Raw genomic sequence first — 16118 nt, 5'->3', positions numbered from 1 at the left:
TTAGTATTGTAGACGATAAAATCTACAATGATAAGAATGAATGTCTATGGGCACTGAGAACTTGTCAAACAAAGACAAGAGAAGACTGTGAAAACCTTGGAACACTGGTGCCAATCGAAGGTCATTAAGTCAGTAAACTTGCGATGAAAAGTAAAGAGAAAAATAAAGATAGAAAAGTCAGAGTACTCTCTGTTTCAATGTTTGATCGGTGACCAAGAGTCAAATCTTGTTTTTCGGAGTGTAAAAGTGTGAGTGAGAGTGTAAAGAGAGTGAATCAATATTCTTCTATGGTTTCTATAGTCAAAGAGTCGTCCCCTCCCTAGTCCGAGAGAGGTCTTTATTGTAGGCTATCTTGGGAGAGCAGTTGATCTCCAAGACGTGGCTCTTGGAGAAGCGATCTCCCTCCATTCTCAAAGCGAAGACTGTTATTCACTAGGTCAGTTGAAGGCTGGGCGCTGTAACGCCCTGTTGACGGTAAGAACTCGTCAACGAAGTTAAATTAGAAAAATCAAAGTATAGAGATTACCAATGAAGAACTTCAAAAATCTAAACAAAAATTTAGAGAATAGTTGCAGAAAGAAAATGGTGAAAAGAACTTGTATTTCTTATGGCATGATCCTACAATGTTTTTTCCAACCCCCTTCCATGTGGAAATGGGGTTCCAGGGGACCAGATGGTACACAAGTACACTGTCAGGAGAGTGGTCTCAGGGGTAGTGGTGTTGGCTCCAGTACGTGGTCAGATACCATGAGGATGTCTCCACCACTTGTTTCGTACGAATGTCAGAGGAGTGGTACCAGGCGTAGAGGTGCTGGTGGTGTCGACTCTAACATCTGGTTAGAAGCATACAAGCCATGTCCCCTCTCTCAGTGCTCCCACTATTTGTCTGGCATGAGTATTTGGATCAGACATATGGGGTCTTACAGGTCGTACCCCGTATGAGCTCCGCACTTGTATGATCTTTTTGAATTATACTTGTTCTTTTACCTCTAAACGTTGGAGTTTCTGCAGGTCCTCATAGGATACATCGCCTTGAGGTGCCAGGCACGAGGCCACCTGGGAAGCCTTGGGTCGTTGGTGTGTGGCGCTTGTAGGTGGAGGCGAGACATCGTCTCGCGAAGCCCATGGCGCGGGGCCTTGGGTACGCGGCCGAGGCAAGGGCAAGACACCGTCTTGTGAAGCCCATGGAGCGGGCCTTGGGTGTGCGGCCGAGGCGAGGGCGAGACATTGTCTCGCGAAGCCCATGGCGCGGGGCCTTGGGTGCATGGTCGAGGCGAGGTTAGGAGCGAGGCGCCTCCTTGCGTGGGGCTCTTCCTGGTGCGAGATGCTTGTGGGCAAGGAGAATGGCGAGGTGAGGTGAGGGCATAACTGCCTCGCGGAGATGTGGGGGTGACGACCTCGTGTAGGTGCCTGAGGGGCTTGAGCGGCACACTTCCTAGGCTCGCGAGGCGCGAGACGGGGGGCCCTGGGTGGCACACTTTCTGAGGCTACGTTTGTCAAGATTTCCCAATACACATCTAGGGACATGGGTCCTAAGCACGTACTTTGAGTCTTTCATCAACGTGGAATTTTGAGCATCTACACTTTCACCCCAGTCTAGGAGAGGGCCTTTAGGCGCTCTGGTAGACTTTTCGATATGTTGTCTTGAAAACACGGGTGGTGTTAGTGGTGATCCTTGTGATTTCTTGAGATTGATCGTGAGCCTATCGTCTTGCTTCGTGGATCTCAATCTAGATGCCAAGCTCCCTTCTTGGCCACTGATCAGTCTTGAAGTTCGATGGTTGAGATGAGCTTGTGGCTCCTATAAATAAGCCTTCACATCTAGCCTATTATTTACACTCCATCTCCTTAGCTTAGTGGTTTTTAGATCCTTGCTCCTTTCAAGAGGTAAGGGGTTCAATCCCCCATAACCTCACTTTTGCTATCTCTTTTTATATATATATATATTTGAGTTCATTTCTTGTATGTCTATATCCATGCAGGCATTTGAGGACTAAAACACATTTTCCCTTTATTTTTGCAGATGCGTACTTTCGACCACTTGCCTCTATTTGACCGTGATGGTGCTTTTGGTCCTCGATCTCCTTTTGACCACAACAGTGCCCAATTTTACTTGATTGAGGTATACTTTCTTTCCCCCTTATGTTTATTGGGTTGAAATTAGCACCACTCGGGAAGGAGTATTTTGGCCTGAGCTTGTCGTGAGTTAACCTAACTGCATGCCCTTATTCATATCCCGTAGTGGGTTATTTAGAGCGCTTGTACCTAGAGGTTTTGAGCCCATTCCTTTGTGTTTTGTAGCAATCCTCTCATTTATACGTGAACCCTTTTTGCTTTCGGGACGAGGTCTCATGGCATGTGAAGGTCCATTCGACCCTCCCCTGGGGGTCGAGTTTGTTGACTTGTCTTCAGACGCGGAGTCCCCCGAGGAAAATCCTCACCATGACTACGACACCTTAAGGCAGGCCCGTATTCATCATCTTGAGCATATGGCTGTACTTAGGCGTAAAATTTGGGTGGTAGAGAGAGAAATAGACTCGGTCTAGAGGGGAGACGGAGTACCTTTCCCCCTTGGCCTTAACGACCGTGTAGCGAGCCTTAGGGTGACCCTTTTAGACTTGCAGATGGAGTTAGAGTTTATGGAGGGAAATGTCCCGCCTGAGCCTCCTACCCTGTTTTCCCCTAATGACTGTTATGGGGCCGTCTCGTCTTCTCCTCAACCCTTGTTCTCAATCTACCCTTGCTTAGCGCTTTCACATTCGGTGCCTCGATGGAAGACCCTTGCTAGGAAGAAAAAATGGAGGGTAAAGTGCCCTGTTTCCACCTCACCTTTTTCTTTTGGTTTTGCAGATATGCCAAAGAGAGGGCGACAACAGGTGACTGTTGATGATCAGGACACTGGCCCCCTGTTGGCATCCACTCTAGTGTCCCATGTGTCCGAAAATAAATTGTTGGAGATAATGGAGAACTACCGTGTTGGCCCAGAATAAACATTATACGTGTAACGCCCTGGATAGCCAAGACTGTTACACTGTGTGTTTATAAAGTGCCAGACTTGCTAATCAAGTCATTAAAGTAAAAGCGTGTTACTGAAATAGTAGAGGAACTAGGGTTAAAAGTGTTTTGGTCTCAAAAGTACGTTTTCATTACTAAACATCGTTTACGTACATGGGATCCCAAAATTGACAGTTTAAAAGCCATTTACAAAAGTTACAACGTTTAGATACATCAACTGGCCATACTAAGGCAAAAGCGAGCTGTTAGGTAATCTCTGTCCTGACACACTTCTCGACCGTGGTGATCGAACGGCTGGCTATGTACATTTCACCTTGGAGCTCTCCACCTCAGGCCTGGTCCAGCTTGCCCTTGCCCTTACCTGCACCACGAAGCACCCGTGAGCCAAGGCCCAGCAAGAAAACACAGAAACAACAGAGCATGAACAACTAGCAACAAATCAATTTCACATATAGCATCTCATCAACTCAAGTGTATCATCAATCAAGTATTTCATATACTAAGCATCTCAGCTCAAATACATAATGCACAGACGATAACCAGGGCTAGCGCTCACAGGAAGCTCCCTCTGTTATCCTATTATTTCCGGCACTCAATGGCCAATTCGCGCTCCGTGCGCTAAACTCATGAACGGTACTCTTAGACCACGTATACGCGTCCCTTGGCATAATACCAACGATGACACAATACAACTTTCGGGAGCACTTAGTCCCATTCACAGCCATACATTCGGGTGCAGTGTTCTTACCTTTCAATTCAATAGCTTTAATCCCTCGACACCTTGAGCACGATCCCACTCGAGCCCTAGCGCTCACCTAAACATAATCATGGCCAAAGTCAACATCAACCCTCAAGTTCAAAACCTAGCCCCGGGGCCAATCCCAAGCCCCCGGGATGTCCTAGTTCCACCAAACAAGGTGGTGGAACCAAACCCCAAACCTTAGGTCAAAAACCCTTGCAAATTACCCTAAAATCCCCTTCAGAAGGCAGGGTAGCGCTACAGCGCTCTTGGGAGGGCGCTATAGCGCTACAGACAGAACCCAAAAACCCTTCAGCAAGATGGCCTAGCGCTACAGCGCCCAAAGGCTAGCGCTAGTCACAGACAGCCCAACACCCAAAATTTCCCTTATGCGATTTTCTCGAGCCATCCTCAACCAAACCTCTTCCAACTCTTGCCCAAACTTAAAAACAACCTCATAACCACACTCCACTCATCCCAAACACCCTCACCATCTAAAATCCAAGCACATGCAATCACAAACTCAAAATTCACCATAGCCACCTCCAAACTCTAAAACCCAACATAAACCAGCTGAACATCAGAACTAAAGCTTAGAATTCATACCTTTGATAGAATTTCGCCCACAAGCTATCCCTAGGCTCCCTTGGCTTGCTACTCCTCAGCCCTAAGCCTGAATTCCCCAAAGTTCCATTCAATTCAATTCAAGCACCACAACTTAAAAACCAGAAACAGAAATGGATGAACTCTAGAACCTTACCTCAAGTGTTGGTGAAACCCTGCTAAACCTCTGTCAATTCCTTATTCTTAGGTCAAGATCCTTGATGTTTAGTTATCCCAGCTCTCCTCTAAGCTTTACTCCAGAAATTCTCAAGAAACAGATGAAGGAAAGTGTAAACCGACTTTAGAGAAACTCTCTCTGTTTTTCCCTCTTCCTTTTCCCTTCTTTTTCTGACTTCCTTGATATTCTATAAATTCCACTAACTTAAAACCTCAGTAATACCCATCCTTAAGAGTCCAATGACCTTTATGCCCTCCCAATTAACTCTAATCCTTTAGTCCACTTAAGGGCATTTTAGTCATTTTACCTAATTCCCGCTACTTCCTCGAATGTCTCTATTATTTCCCGCTTAATTCCCGATACCTAATTAATCACCAATAGCATTCCTCAATGTTACAATAATCTCCAGCTCATCCACTAAATTCCCATTTACACCCGTGAGCTCACCCCGAGCCGGGTATAAATCCCCGCTATGACTTTTCCGCTACTTAGCTCACTAGGATCGTCTCGAGTCACAGATCGCAGATATATCCACATAATAATGTGGTCTCAACAATTATCACATATATCAAAGCAGTTATGCCCTTAATGGCCAAAATTACGATTATGCCCTTCTACCCTAATCTGGGCCTACATGCATACAAACACGCATAGTCATGCATCTCAAGTACTCAAGTAATCATATAACATGCTTTAAATCATAATTATACATCTTAATCACTAAAATCACACGTAATCTCCATTATGCCCTCCAGGCATGCAAATCAAGGTCCTTAAGCCTTATTAGCGAATTTGGGTCGTTACAATACGTTCCTTCGAACAAGTGCCGAGTTGATTGCCCAAATCTAGGTTACGTGGCTATGAGCGAGCATATCTTGAAAGCGGGTGGTACAATCCCATTACACTCGTTTTTCGTCATGGTTCTAAATTATTTTGACCTTGCTCCACTCCAGCTGGCGCCCAACAGCTGGCTGACCTTGAGTTACCTCTTCATCTCGTTTATGGATCGTTTCGAGCGTGCTCCTACGACCCAAGAGGTGCATTTCATGTACAATATCATGCCCTCTCCTATATCCAAGGGATTTTAATTCCTGCAAAAAGCCAATACTTCGGTCTCCTTGATAGATGGCTCTGTATCCAACCCAGGGTCTTGGAAACAGGACTTTTTCTTTGTGAAGGGTCCCCTCTCTGTTCGTGAGCACTTTCGCTCTGCTCCTAGTAAGTACTTCAAGCCCTTTTTTTTTTAAACTTACTGTTTTGGAACTTATGTTTGTGTCAGCAACTGTGTGGATTGTGCAGAGCATTTCACCATGCTTGGAGTTGTTGGGTTGGAGGTGAATGCAGTGGATGAATTTCTCGAGGCTAACCCTGCCGAGAAAATGGCTATACACCTCTTCACTGTGGATAAACTCAACTTTCACAAGCTGTCCCCAGTTTCGGATCCCGGGTTGTTGTGGACTATTTCTGGAACAAAGAAGAAGAAGGCTGCTTCGGCTGAACATCACTCGAATGGGGGTGAGGTTGAGCGTGTGCCAGAGGGGGTCTCCCCTGGACATGGGCAACCCCACCAACCGTCTTTGTCTCCCAGGGGGTGCCCTCCTTTAGCCCCTACAGACCGTGACATGGCCACCCACTCCTAGGATCAATAGGGCATGCCGAGGGGTTTCGCCTGTCTTTATTCTGAGGACTTCGATGCTTTTCCTCAGGCTTCCCTTGACCCTGGTCCATCGGGGGCTCATTTTCTCGATCTTCCTGGGCCCCTTCTCCTTCGGCGAGCGGGTCATCTGTCCTTACCCAGCCAAGTGCCCTTGGCTCAGAAGGGGCACCCTGGGTGGGCCGCATGGCGACCTTTTATGGGCGACGATATGTCTAGGTCGCCACGAATCTTCCTGAGGCTGATTGGAGTGGTCTTGGGAGTTTTGCCATGTCGGAGCTCGGGGAGACTCTTACGCGTTCTGCCACTTGGGTGATTTCATGCATCTTAAGTCGGCCTTATCCCTTTTCTCTCTCTTTTTTTTGTTGCTTATCATTGTTATTGTCATTTTTCTTGTGCAGACCTATACAGTGGCTCAGCGATTTGCCGACTCGGCTCAAGACCTCTCCATGTCGAATGCTGAGAGGGGCCATCTTACGGTCCAGGTCCAGGGGCTCGAGAGGGAACTTGCTGAAGCCAGGCTTAAGCTAGAGGAGGCCCTGGCGAAGGTCTCTTCCTCATCAAAAAAGAAGAAGAGGGCGATTGCCAAGGTCACAATGCTGCAGGAAAAGGTCACTTGCTTAGAGACCGAACTTGAGGGTGCCAAGGATACTATTGTAGTGTTGCAGGGGAGGGTTGCTTCCTTAGAGGCGGACAAGGCGACTATAGAGTATAGATCTATAGAGCGCGCCCTTTACGGAGTATGGAGGCAGAATCCTAACTTTGATTTCTCCTCCTTTGGTGAGCACGCTGTTGCCTGGGCGGCTGAGCGGAACGTTATGGCAGGAGGCCTTGAGATTATCATTCTGCGATTTTTTCCAATTAGTCCAATGTGGATGTATGCTCATTCGAGCCCTATTTTGCTTGTAATTTCTCCGAGTCCTGTTATGTTATCAAAACTATATATTTTTTTTATATATATATATACATATGTGATCATTCATCTTTATTCCTCTATGTTCGAGGTCCTTTTGAGCCCGCACGATGGGGTTCGATAGGTTCTCTTTTTAATTTATCAGGCTTGAGGTCCTTTGGAGCCCATGCGAAAGGGTTCAATAGGTCCCTCTTTGGTGCCTCTTGATTGTTCCAATAAGGATATATTGACCCCTTGGGTTCTAGTTATAACGCCCTGGATAACCAAGACCGTTACACTGTGTGTTTAAAATAGTGCAAGACTTGCTAATCAAGTCATTCAGACAAAGTGTAAACTCTATACCATTATCAGAGTAGGAATAAAAAGATTTTGGGTTACAAACGGGCTATTTTCATTAAAAATGACGATTTAATACATGGAGACTCGAAATAGGGTTTAGATGTCTTAATTACAACAAATTCTAGAAGTTACAAATAGTTCAAGCCACTCTAATGGCAAAATATACATTTTAGGTTTCCGTCCTGTACAATGTGTCGACCGTGGCGGCCGAGCAGCTGACAATGTACACCTCACCCCCAGAGCTCTCCAACTCATGGTTGATTCAGCCTACCCTTGCCTTTACCTGCACCACGTAGCACCCGTGAGCCAGGGCCCATCAAGAAAGCATAATAACATAGCAAGATTAACATCAATAATCAAATATTCCACAGTGCATAATCAGAAGTTCATCAGTTCATAACACCTATCCACGTAGTGATAACAATTGTCATCCAGACAGTCAATCAACTATATTCATAGCACAATATTCACGTTCATAAGTAATAGATTGTCATATCCATCAAATAACATTCAGGGTTGGCGCCCTTAGTCGCACCCTCTATTTAACACACTGTCTTCGGCTCAATAGTGCCGCCCCCAGTGTAATACTCACTGACTCCGGTCAGCTTAACCGAGCCCAGTGATAAATAAGCTGCCTCAGCTCCCAGTGGCTGAGCCGCGCCCCAGTGCGCAAATAATGATTCCGACACCCTTAGGCCGGTAATCGCATGTCCCATGGCGTAATAACACCATCTCATGACATGATATACAAATATTGGGAACTCTTAGTCCCATCGTGACCACATGGTTAATCACATTCACATAATAATGCATACAAACATAGGGAACACTTAGTCCCAACCTAACCACATACTCAGGTGCAGCTTTCTTACCTGTATCCCGAGCTTCCGATGCCCCAACGCCGCGAGCACGGTCCTCTATCCCGAGCCTCACCAAAGACCTAGTCACAACACAAGCAAAACATCCTTTATCACTAACCAATCCAAATCTACTTCCCGGAACCAATCCCACACTCTCTGAATGCCCCAAATCCCTAAAACAATGCACCAAAGACATCCCCCAATTCCCCGGAGCAAAAGCTCAAAACTGCAAAATATCACATTCTGGAAATGGCCTAGCGCCGCGGCGCCCAGCAAGTCAGAGAGCACACGCACCGCCCAGAAACAGCCTTGCGCCGCGGCGCGCTAGAACAGCGCCGCGGCGCTCCTTCGCGAGCCCAGAATTCTGGGTTTTTCCCCTGCGTTTTCCCGAACCCAAAACACTCCAAATCACCCCAAACTTATACCTAAGCCTCAAAATCAATTCAGAACCCCAAATGAACCCCTTTAACAACCTATAAACATCACAAACAACCCCAATCACACAAACACACCCCAAAATTCTATCTTGAGTTTCAAATTCCTAAAACTTTAACCATGGCTTCCAAAACTACAAATCATGCTTCAAAAGTCTTAAGCCACACCAATTACGAAATTAAACATGCTAAAGATTCTTACCTCAATCAAACTCAGCTTGAACTCCTCCCAATTCCAGCTCCCAACCTCTTTGCTCTTGATTACCCTAATTGAATTTCAAAGTAAAACCAGCCATATTCCCTTTGAGTTTTCTCACTTAATCTCTGAAAATTCAGACTTAAATTCAACTTAAACAGAGCACAATTCTTACCTTTGAGAAATCCTAGCTTAAACCTGGTTTTGATTGCCTCAAACTCCCTTTGAGTCTCCTCCTAGGTCCCAAGTTCAGCCCCTTCTTCATTTCCCTTTTCTTTCTAGCCCTTTCTTTCAAATTCAGCATAAACCAAAATATAACAAAGTATAATACGTATTCCCTTTTCCTACAGCTGAAGTAATCCTAATCCTTGCCTAATGACCATTTTACCCTTCCATCTAACTCCCATTCCAACTAAACCTCAAGGCCCTTCTTGACATTCCTACTTCCTTACAATTCTACCACTTCTTTTAACCAATCTTGTTACTCTCTATGGTTACTAACAGCCACACAAGTTACCAAACCACCGGTTACCAATATCTCACAAGAACTAAACTACAAAATCCCCAAAATACCCCTAGGCTCCTCCCGAGCCGGGTATGAAATCCCGTTGTGACTTTTGAGTTATCTAGCTCTCTAGGACCGTCTCGGCACGTGCATCGCATTAATATCACCACACCCACGTGGTACAAATCACATCACATAATTATCACACGTATGCCCTCAACGGGCTAGAATTATCACATACCATAGTACACATAATCATGCATCTCAAATACTCAAATAGTCATATAACATGCTTAAAATCATAATCCTGCGTCTTAATCATTAAATTCACGCATACTTCCCATTATGCCCTCCATGCACGCTAATCAAGGCCCTTAAGCCTTATTAGCAAATTTGGGTCGTTACAACTATTCCCCCCTTACAGAAATTTCGTCCTCGAAATTTTATCTGTACCACATTCTACTTAACTGACTCCAACCACTCTGGTCATTCCTTGACCTTACCATTCTAGAACGTTACCTTAACTCAAGGTACAATCCTGTTCCTTAAACCTTTTGCTTTCTATCTCATAATCGAACTGGTCGCTCCCCATGGAGTAACTCCACCTTAACTGCAAATTTCCTATCAATCAATGTATGAGTTTCCCAATTCAATAAAGCGTTTCCATTTACTTTAAAAAGTGAATTTCCACGTTCCAATCTTCTAATAATCCCAATGATTCCCTGAACTATCTCCGAATCCAAATACAACATCTCACTTATCTTATTCCCATGAACGAGTGATATACAATCTTTATAACACCCCATCTTATCAAATGCTCTTCCAACATCTGAATAACTCCCTTTTTCTCTGATTTACCGTCAGTCTGAAAGTAATAAAATTCATCAGATTCCGATTCTCTATTCATCGCCTTCCTTAACCTTCCCAAGACCTGAGAATAAAATAAAGTCCTCTCTCAATGAAATTAATCCCTAAATTCCATGGAGGCTTACCATCCATCTCCCTCAGAGTTCTGAGTACTGGTCAGTTGTACCAATTATCCTTACTGACAAAAGCAAGTTCTCCCCAGACGCTGGTCCATGATGACCTAACCATCTTGGTAGTCTCTCCACGATACCTTTCACGACATTTCCTTATTCCCATTATAACATACTCAAAGGCTGCGATGCCTATCACAAACTACTATCAAGTTACGAATTTTGTTCCTCATTCATTGTATTCCTCTCCACCTAGGCCTCCAATACAAAACCTTCAGATTATTGTACCGTTTTTCCTAATATCCGGATGAAAAGACCAAAAGAGTAGTATGAGATTCATCCAGAATTTTTTGCGTAATTTCGGTGTCCATCAGAATCCAGATTTGGTCCTTATATCATGATAAACTTATACACAACATGGTAAAATCCTTAGCTAACTCAATTAAGACTTGTCTTTAATTCCTTTCGTCTGGGATTTCCTTAGCTGTTGCTCTTGCTCCCTTATACGATAATAATTCCAAGTATCCTTTGGCTATTAAGCAAACTATAAACTCTACTCCAATTCTAGTCAAGTCCTTTAACCAACATCACGCATAGACCATCACTTCCTCCTGTCTTGAGGTGTCTTAGCAACCCAACAATTGATTCTAATCTGTAAGAAGACATGGGATTTCACCCAACCACATGTACCATCTTGCTCGCCTAGGGAAACTCTCACTTCCCAGGCATTCTTCAACCTTAATGACGTTCCAACCAGATTATATCATTGTGCCGTCAATCCAGACAATCACAAGTTCAATTCAGATATTCTTTGAATACTCCTTTCACCTATCTCACGGAAATAATTTGGCATTGACCAAACCCTCAACACATAACTCAGCATCCTCAGTGCTCTTATCCAATATAACAGCAACCCCTTGCCTATCCTCTTCCCTGATTTCCAACTGGTAATAACCAGATCAAAGATCTCTAACTACACCCAACCTCTAGCTGGTAATTACCAGATCAAAGATCTCTAACTATTCCTGATCTCTAGCTGGTAATAACCAGATCAAAGATCCTTCCTGAAGTATGTCATCCTACTCAACAATTAAGACCTTAATTCTCACCGTTTTGTTAAAACCATTCAATACAGCATCTTTAGATCTGATTCTATCACTGAAGCCAATCTTGTCACCACCCCATCTCTTTACGCAGACGTACTTCATGACGAACTTCTTGAATACTCATCTGGAATCCCACAAACTAATCCAGTCTATCTTGTCCCACTGATACCACCCAAGTAGTATCTGTTACACTAGCTAGGGTTCTGACCTTTCCCCTACAACAGATTTTCCACTCCAGTTACAACTGCTAAACACTACGAGGATCTCCCCTTTTAAACTTAAGAGTTACCACTCTTTTCATACATTCCATCACTATTCCCTATACTTAACCAACTCTTCATACTCAAAATTCTTACGTTATAACTATCTTTGAGGATACTTCAAGTAGTAGCTAATGTGTTCATTGGTTTTAGTGTGCTTCCAATCAAGTCTCTTTCATATCTGATCTCTTCTCTTCCTGTAGCTTAACCTTAAATACCTTTGAAGAATGAAATTAATACCTTCTGAAACCTTACCTCTGACCCTGCTACTTAGTCACGATGTCATCAGTATGGTAGTCGTTCACGTTCCACCTCAAGCTGGGGAGTGCTTAACCCTATCCCAGTGAATCTGAATACAACCCATCCATGTCATTTCTCTATTCTCTGCCTGTCAAACTTGCCCACATTATTGAAGTACCAAGCGATTAGGAATCCTTACTGTTAATATATCACACCCCTCTCGGGACAAGTAATAATTTCCTAAGATGTCTCTTTCCTTGATCCTTATCTAGTAATAACCAGACCGATAATCAACTCCTAAAGACACCGTCCTGTCTTGTAACGAGGCATTTAAACTCTTCATCCTTAGCCGGCAATATCCACGAATCCCACGACACACTACTCTACCCGATTCGCTCACAAGTCGCATACTTTTCCAGGTGACTCGATAATTCCTTAAGCCAACCAATATCATCTCTCATTGCGTCCCTGATACCAACTTCTTCCATACCCAAGTTCCAAACTGTGCCCGAAAGCTGCATTCTCACCTACATCCTTGTTGACTAATTTAATTTCCATTCGGTCCAATCAATATTCTTCAAGGGATACTCATGACTGTCCAGGGTTGTCTCTTATATAACATATTAACTTTCCTCAACAAATACTCATCTGAATCCTTTCTAATAGTCGCACGGTACCAATCCTCTCAACTCTTTCCTCAACCAAAGCAAAGGCTATCCAATTCACTGGTCCCCTCTGGGAAACTAACCTTGAGCTTTAGCTGAGTAAACTATCCCGGTCTTCCCCGTCTTGACGGCCAACCTGTAAAACTGAACCCCCTTCCTGTCCAAACCAGGAGCCATAAAACCACCAAAGGTTCTCATTCTTCCGATCACTGAGTAGCCATACTGACTACATTTCCACAAACGAAAATATCATCACATATACTTCTTTCATTTTAGATAATGAGGCCTTTTCCCTACTGCCCAAGCACAAACAACCATCTCAGATTTTAACTCACAAATGACTTATCATTCCCGGCTTCATCCATTTATACCATAATCCAAAGTGGACCGACCAACCCACCAAACTCAGCAATATGTACTATCGCTATCTTGCCCCTTTCGACATCCTCTTACCACATATGCCTAGTACGACTACTTTGTCCCAGTTTATCCTTCTCATATCACTAAGAAAAGAATTAACCACACCCATTCATTAATCGATTCCTGAACAAACCCAAACCTTCCTCGAAACTAGAGGATAATACTTCCTTACAATAATTCTTGTCTGTTCCTCCTCAATAACTTGCCTTTTACATCCATCCAACCCATTCCATCAGACCTCACAGCCTGACTCATACATCAGCAACCATCCGCTGCGAATCCCAAGGGCAGGTGGAGGATTCCAACCCCCAACTGTCATCTTCTATCCTTACCAAAACCAAAACTGAATCCGATTGACCATTCTGAATACATACACCCTAAATTAATCTGTCTTCACCGACTAAACTTCTTAGCCCTGACGTCTATACCCAAAACCATCTCAATGGCAGATCCAAATAATCATAACAATCAAACACACATAAAGCATATCAAGCACCCATATTATACATAAATTATCAAATTTCTTTATCACCAAATGCATTCATACCTATTATGCCCTCCATGCCAATAAACAGGTATAGCATATACGTTCAATTTAAACATATAATAACCCACAATCCATATATCATCATCATCCATGTACTCATCCACATGCAAGGGCAATGCTAATCAGCATGCCTTAATATCATCACACAGCAGTCAAGGGCTAGGCCCTATCAGTATCTCATGCTCCCTATTAATCATACCAATTAATACACTAATATTTTATTCAAGCACTTAAACATACAATTTCATGTAGTCCACTACAAACCCATGAGTCGAGCTTGTCTTTAGCGGCGAGTGTACATGTCCAGCTAATCTTCAGGAACCCATAAACCCAGACGGCTCTGATACCAAGTTGTAACGCCCTGGATAACCAAGACCGTTACACTGTGTGTTTAAAATAGTGCAAGACTTGCTAATCAAGTCATTCAGACAAAGTGTAAACTCTATACCATTATCAGAGTAGGAATAAAAAGATTTTGGGTTACAAACGGGCTATTTTCATTAAAAATGACGATTTAATACATGGAGACTCGAAATAGGGTTTAGATGTCTTAATTACAACAAATTCTAGAAGTTACAAATAGTTCAAGCCACTCTAATGGCAAAATATACATTTTAGGTTTCCGTCCTGTACAATGTGTCGACCGTGGCGGCCGAGCAGCTGACAATGTACACCTCGCCCCCAGAGCTCTCCAACTCATGGTTGATTCAGCCTACCCTTGCCTTTACCTGCACCACGTAGCACCCGTGAGCCAGGGCCCATCAAGAAAGCATAATAACATAGCAAGATTAACATCAATAATCAAATATTCCACAGTGCATAATCAGAAGTTCATCAGTTCATAACACCTATCCACGTAGTGATAACAATTGTCATCCAGACAGTCAATCAACTATATTCATAGCACAATATTCACGTTCATAAGTAATAGATTGTCATATCCATCAAATAACATTCAGGGTTGGCGCCCTTAGTCGCACCCTCTATTTAACACACTGTCTTCAGCTCAATAGTGCCGCCCCCAGTGTAATACTCACTGACTCCGGTCAGCTTAACCGAGCCCAGTGATAAATAAGCTGCCTCAGCTCCCAGTGGCTGAGCCGCGCCCCAGTGCGCAAATAATGATTCCGACACCCTTAGGCCGGTAATCGCATGTCCCATGGCGTAATAACACCATCTCATGACATGATATACAAATATTGGGAACTCTTAGTCCCATCGTGACCACATGGTTAATCACATTCACATAATAATGCATACAAACATAGGGAACACTTAGTCCCAACCTAACCACATACTCAAGTGCAGCTTTCTTACCTGTATCCCGAGCTTCCGATGCCCCAACGCCGCGAGCACGGTCCTCTATCCCGAGCCTCACCAAAGACCTAGTCACAACACAAGCAAGACATCCTTTATCACTAACCAATCCAAATCTACTTCCCGGAACCAATCCCACACTCTCTGAATGCCCCAAATCCCTAAAACAATGCACCAAAGACATCCCCCGAATCCCCGGAGCAAAAGCTCAAAACTGCAAAATATCACATTCTGGAAATGGCCTAGCGCCGCGGCGCCCAGCAAGTCAGAGAGCACACGCGCCGCCCAGAAACAGCCTTGCGCCGCGGCGCGCTAGAACAGCGCCGCGGCGCTCCTTCGCGAGCCCAGAATTCTGGGTTTTTCCCCTGCGTTTTCCCGAACCCAAAACACTCCAAATCACCCCAAACTTATACCTAAGCCTCAAAATCAATTCAGAACCCCAAATGAACCCCTTTAACAACCTATAAACATCACAAACAACCCCAATCACACAAACACACCCCAAAATCCTATCTTGAGTTTCAAATTCCTAAAACTTTAACCATGGCTTCCAAAACTACAAATCATGCTTCAAAAGTCTTAAGCCACACCAATTACGAAATTAAACATGCTAAAGATCCTTACCTCAATCAAACTCAGCTTGAACTCCTCCCAATTCCAGCTCCCAACCTCTTTGCTCTTGATTACCCTAATTGAATTTCAAAGTAAAACCAGCCATATTCCCTTTGAGTTTTCTCACTTAATATCTGAAAATTCAGACTTAAATTCAACTTAAACAGAGCACAATTCTTACCTTTGAGAAATCCTAGCTTAAACCTGGTTTTGATTGCCTCAAACTCCCTTTGAGTCTCCTCCTAGGTCCCAAGTTCAGCCCCTTCTTCATTTCCCTTTTCTTTCTTGCCCTTTCTTTCAAATTCAGCATAAACCAAAATATAACAAAGTATAATATGTATTCCCTTTTCCTACAGCTGAAGTAATCCTAATCCTTGCCTAATGACCATTTTACCCTTCCATCTAACTCCCATTCCAACTAAACCTCAAGGCCCTTCTTGTCATTCCTACTTCCTTACAATTCTACCACTTCTTTTAACCAATCTTGTTACTCTCTATGGTTACTAACAGCTGCACAAGTTACCAAACCACCGGTTAC

Source organism: Humulus lupulus, chromosome 3, assembly GCF_963169125.1.
Source record: "Humulus lupulus chromosome 3, drHumLupu1.1, whole genome shotgun sequence".
In the NCBI taxonomy this organism is placed as follows: domain Eukaryota; kingdom Viridiplantae; phylum Streptophyta; class Magnoliopsida; order Rosales; family Cannabaceae; genus Humulus; species Humulus lupulus.
This window is presented reverse-complemented; position numbering follows the sequence as displayed.